Raw genomic sequence first — 6,147 nt, 5'->3', positions numbered from 1 at the left:
CGCGCTAATTGGGACTTGAGTTGGGGTCCTCTTTCTGGGTCCTTACAAGAATGACCTAGAAATAATCCAATCATCCATATTTTCTTTTCTTCAGATAAAATATTATATGTTTATTTAAAACTTATTTCTCACCTTGAGTATGCAAAATATACACTCCAGGAAATGCTCATTTTTTTACTTTGTAGTTTAAAAATATACAATATCTAAGTTTGCTTACATTCATTTACATTCATGTTACATATTTATTAAGGCAAGGAACTATGTAGAAAAACATTTTTTTTCTGCTTAAAGGCATACTTAAGAATAAACCATTGTAGAAATTATTGCATATCTGAAACCACAGTGCATAACAGACTGTCTGAATAAAAGTGTTACAGAAATAAACCAGGCATATTTTCCTGACTTAGGTAATAAATATAGATCAGAAGAGAAAAATGGATTTTCTTTGTCAAAGTATGCAGCAAAAGGAGGACTTTGATTCCATTGTTTGGTACCTTTAGAACAATGACTCATCAAGCACCATCATTTAGGCTATTAGAACATCTTCTGTATCTGAATTGTTTCTTTTTCTTCTAACACAATAATGCCTTTTTAGAAAGCAAAAAGCATGTGGTGCTTGGCACCTCTGTCCTTAATGGGTTCTTAGGTTTCTACAGAACGCTCTTTACTTCCTTCACAGAGATCTGATTGCCAGAAGATCACCATGTCTATTCTCAAGATCCATGCCAGAGATGTCTTTGAGTCCCATGGGAACCCCACTATTGAGGTGAATCTGCACACTGCAAAAGGTTTCTTCTGAGCTGTGGTTCTCAGCAGTGCATCCAAGGCATCTAAGAAGCCCCAGATGTCAGAAACCATGATAAGACCAGCTTCATGGGGAAGGGTATCTCATAGAATGTTGAGCACATCAATAACACTATTGCACCTGCTCTGGTTAGCAATAAACTGAATGTTGTGGAGCAAGAGAAGATTGACTGGCTGATGATTGAGATAGATGGCACCAAGAATAAATCTAAATTTGGTGCAAGTGCCAACCTGGGAGAATACATAGCATACAATTATACTGGTGTGATTAGACAATCATCTTCAAGTGTACTGCAACCAGAGAAAATCTCATCCTGGATGGACAGAAGGAATGACTCATTATTCCATACTCTTAAGAACCCTTGGAAGTTCAGGTGATATATTGTCTGAATCCATAGCATATACTCTACTCCTGCCTCCCAAAAGACTAGAGCTCAGGCTCAGAAATTCATGGTTCTATTGTAAAGTTCCCTCTGTATGTTTTAGATAGAAAGTGAACGACTCTTCAATAAAATGTATTTTTCTTGACTGTAGGTTTATATAATTTGATCAATGCAATTTTGTAAAAATTGCCAATTTCTTGATGAGGGGTTTACCCTTAGAAATTAATAGAAAAAACTGAAAGACATGCAAAACAAAAGAGGTATTTTATAAATTAATGAGTTACAATGGTTTGCAGTTGAGGTGACACTTTCAGCAGTTCTAGGTGGTGTGCATTTTTACTCCCAGCACAAAGGAAACAGAGACAGGAACATCTATCTAAACTCTACACAATGAAGTCAGGTCAGGATGCACTGGTGATAAGATGAAGCCACTTGAAAACAACAGCCTAAAATCTAAAATGACACATTTTTTCCTTAAAGATATTATGTGCATTTTCATTTAATAATAAGCAGAAATGTCCTTAATATTTTTTAAAATAATACACATCAATCTCAAATTTATATGAAGAGAAAGGGGAATATAAGTATATATATTCATATAAAGTTTGTTGATAATTTCAATATTAAAGATAATGCTTTCTGTTTTGCCAAAAAGCCTTTGCCATAGGAAAGATGCATTTTGCAAGTCAATGTAAAAACCAGAGTTAGGGTTAGAGTAGCATTATTTGCTTTTATCTTTTCAGTAATAGAGAAACATCCAACTAAGGAATCCAGAAACTGGACAAGAGAATAAAAAATAATACTGTTAAGCTTATTAACAGTATTTTATGTTAATTATCAGCTTGGTAATACAGAATACAAATGCTTCCTCTTAGAGAATGTAATTAAAGCAAATAAATATATATGTCATAGAGAAAACAAGATACTGTTTTAAATTTTACAAAGAAGATTAGTACCAATTAAAGTATAAATGTGATATGCCATCTTAGTATCTAACTGGATACACTGACAGAAAATGAGGTTGTTTAAAATAGCATGGACAAGGGACTTGTTATCTACTTTGAGGTAGGGTGTCAAGATACTCTGAACCTCCAGACTGTCTCTTTCATATATGAAGCTACCACGGGAGAAGTAATGGTAGCTCATGAGAGCTAACATAGACAAGCAGTCTCTTCTAAAAGTGAAGCTTCCATGGGAGAACTGACAGCAATTCAGTCTAGTTCAAAATATTGAACCTAGGCCAAGGTCTCTGAGTAAGTACAGTATGCTTGAAAATATGCATGGTCTCTATGAGAAAAAGGAACTTAAATAAATTTTAATACAAGGATGATTGTTAAATTAATAGATGACATCAATAAAGCTACATCCCAGCACAATATTTTCTTACACCTTAATAGCAGGAATTAGACTACAAATGCATCTGATCCTATTGGTGTTTATATGTAATACTTTATGAATCCTAAAGTTGCTGATTATGCACAGGAAGAATCAGCCCAGTTATACCTCACATGATTTGCTGATCATTTATAATACTCCATATATTAGTCCACTTTATCAGGGTTCCACTTGGACAAAGGCCTAATACTGTCCTCATTTTAGCAATCTTTCCAGCAGGAAGAGAGGCAATAATATATATCTATATGCTCAAAATTACTGTAAGAGTAGACATAAGAGAATTTTCTAATCCCTAAATCACTAGGCATCCAGTGTTTTCTTATAGAACCTGCCCACTTCTGTGAGAGTAATCTGTGTACATTTCACACCTACTGTTACTCAGTGGAAAATAGAGATCCTGACAATGCCTTGTTGTGCAGATGTAGAAACACTGGTCCTAGGACTCTAGTCCTAAAAAAAAAAAAAATCTTTCTGGTTAGAAGGATTGATGTTATAACGTTTTTGTTTTCCGTTAACCAATTATATTCCATTAGAATGCTAATGTTCAGCTTCAGGATTATATATTCTTATTACCTGAGAGGAGCGTGCTTGTTAGCATCCTTAACAATTTTCAAAGTTGAAAACATTAAAAAACATAGGAAGAAATATAATCAGAAAGTATAAGAAAAGGAAAAGCTTGATCTAATAAAGCTGACATCCAGTATCTCTAGCTTGATCTCAAAGAATCATGATAGAAAGTAAAAAGACCTTTGAGTTGTGGCATTTTATTCACTATTGAGAAGTCTCCTTTCTCCATTTTTTTCTAGCTTAAACATTGCTACTGGTATGAATGTATGTAAATTTTTTTTGTGTTTTATATTTTCTTTTTTTGGAGACTCTCTGCAGCTTCTTATAAATGAGATAGTATATTACACTTTTATATTTAGGGCCATGAAGAAATTGGCTGTGAAGCAATGTGAATGTGAACGTCAGATCTCCAAAGTCTCTTGTCACTGTTGTGGCAAGGATCTGAGGTCCTGTCTTTCTCTACAGTAAATAAGTAGTAAGTCATTCTTTGTTTTTTTTTTCCAGTGATGTTTTTAGTCATTAAAACATAGACCACATTCCAGGGACATGCCACGACATTATAATTAGGCAAACACTCTTATAGGTGATGCATTTTTCCTCTGGATATCCTCACCATTTCACGTATTTTATGGATAGGAAACTTTGGATGTTATGAAAGTTTAATCAGAAGTCCAAATGTTGGATCATGAACAGACTGTAATGTTATTTGTTCTATGACAATGAAGTGTGCTACAAAATGGGCTTCGGGGGAATATGAAAATGACTGATTTAGAAAGGGGAAAGAATTACCAAATTGTATTGATTTTTATCTTGTCTTGTATCCAATAATAACTGGAAAAAGGTTCTGAGAATTTCAAACATTAAGGTGGCTAAGGTAGAGGTATTCCCGTGAAAGAACCTAGGGAGTGTGTCAATCCATTCATAAAGCAGTTGTTTTGCAAGTAAAGTAAAACTTTCCAGGTAATAAGACAAGAGATTGTCTTCTCAGTTTAGTAACTCAGATTGTCTTGCTCAGGAGCATTCCTGACTTGGGACCTGGGTAACAATGAATTCAGTTCTGCCTTTATGTAGAAAACAAATACAGCCTATGTAATTACCATGTGTGTGAGTGATCTGTGCCACACTTTGATGAAATTTTGAAATAAATTATCATTTTGATTGACTATGTTTATTGGCATGATTTTACTGCTTAACCAGAATATGCATACATGGTGTCAGTACATGAAATATATTCATATTAATGGACAGAATTATCACTAGATGAAATCATTTAATCACTATTGCACAAAAATAAATCTTTGCTATATCCCTGAGTGGAAACACAGTGAGTACATATTGACCTATACACCTGCCTCTTCTTTATGACACCTCTTCTGTGTTCATCATCATCTTGAGGCCATGAATGGGTGCCAGTCTCACCCTGAGAAATACCTATGTTTTACAGAATGCTTATTTTCACATGTAAAACTTTTTCCATTCATCCATTCATGTAAACTCACACTATTTCTGGACATTTCTATGGCTATAATTCCCCCATGTATAGCTTTTACCTTTACTTCCTTACATGCTTCTCTCACCAAATACGATGTGTCCCTCTGTCCTATCTTAGACTAAGATACATATGCTTTTAATATATAGAAAAGATATGGTACACGTAGCATATGCAAGTTTGAGATATGTTGTACATTTAAGGACAGGAATAATTATTTCTGGAGAGAATATTCATACCTTACATTAAGATGAGGAAGAAGTCAGGTATAATGACCTGAAATCTCACAGGCACATTGGATATAATTATAATTCCAGATGAATTTTGAAGAGAGCTCATATGTATAGAAGGAAGGGAAGAAAACTCATGACTTTGTCTGGCTCTGATTGAAGTAGTTCTTGATTAGCTGAGCTGTCACCAAAAAAGTAAAATGAATCTATTTAGTTGAAAAGATGGGTTATTTATGTGAGATCATATATTTACAAGCCACACCTTCTAATATTATTCTATTACTCTTTTGTGTATTAGTGTAAGCACAATGCTGCAAGGCTAGTTTTGGAGCTCAGTAAAAGTGGATACATCTACAAAAGGCTCCCATATGAAATGCTCGGGAAACATTTAGGAAAAGGAAGTGGAAAGAGTGATAGAGCCAGAGGATCAGAGAGTTTCCTGTTAGGTTGTGTCTCATAGTAACAAGAGAAACTATACCTATAAGTCTTAACAAAATTATTATTCAAATAGTAGTTGAATACGGAAGGCACCATTGAGCATGACAAACAGGATGGGCAAAAGCCCATGATGCTTTACATCTATAAAACATTCTATAAAGGACTGGGTAATGGTGGCAGCAGAAGAGATCTTCCTTCCTAGGGAAGACCACACCGATTGAGTGTCTACAATGAAAAGATCAGTCATGAAAACATATATACAATAATATTATATAGACTCAACAAGTTAGATTTAGGAAACTCTCTCTCTGTGAGTGTGTGTCTATGTGTGTGTGAAAATACATAAGTGCATACAAAAACAATTAATGGAAAAAGAGGCCATGAAGGAGAACAGAGATGTGTATTTGGAGCAAACTGGGAGGAGAGGAAAGGTGAAAATGTTGTAATTATAATTTAGTTTCACAAACAGATCAGAAAAATCGTCAGAAGCTCCATGATTGTAATAACATGTACACCTAACTTTGAAAGGAAAATGGAACCCTTTATGTAGTATGTAAAATTATACCATATCTGATACACGTTTCCATGGAGGAAAATATAACAAGTAAATTCTACATGGAATGTGATATTAAAATAATGTACAACTCATAGAGTGTTGCTGTTCTTTATTGTTCAAAGAGAAGTACATTCCCTACAAATAAACCTGTACTGAATCTGATTGGAGACATAAGAGAATCATAGGGCTGCAATGAGTTACTGATCTGGTGAGTCTTGCAGCTGTGCCTACCCTTTGCTGATTTGCATGTACCCAAATCACAGCCCACAGTCATGAAGACTTCTT

Source organism: Grammomys surdaster, unplaced genomic scaffold (assembly GCF_004785775.1).
Source record: "Grammomys surdaster isolate TR1022 unplaced genomic scaffold, NIH_TR_1.0 573, whole genome shotgun sequence".
NCBI lineage: Eukaryota > Metazoa > Chordata > Mammalia > Rodentia > Muridae > Grammomys > Grammomys surdaster.
The sequence above is the reverse complement of the archived record's forward strand: the minus strand, read 5'-3'. Positions refer to the sequence as shown.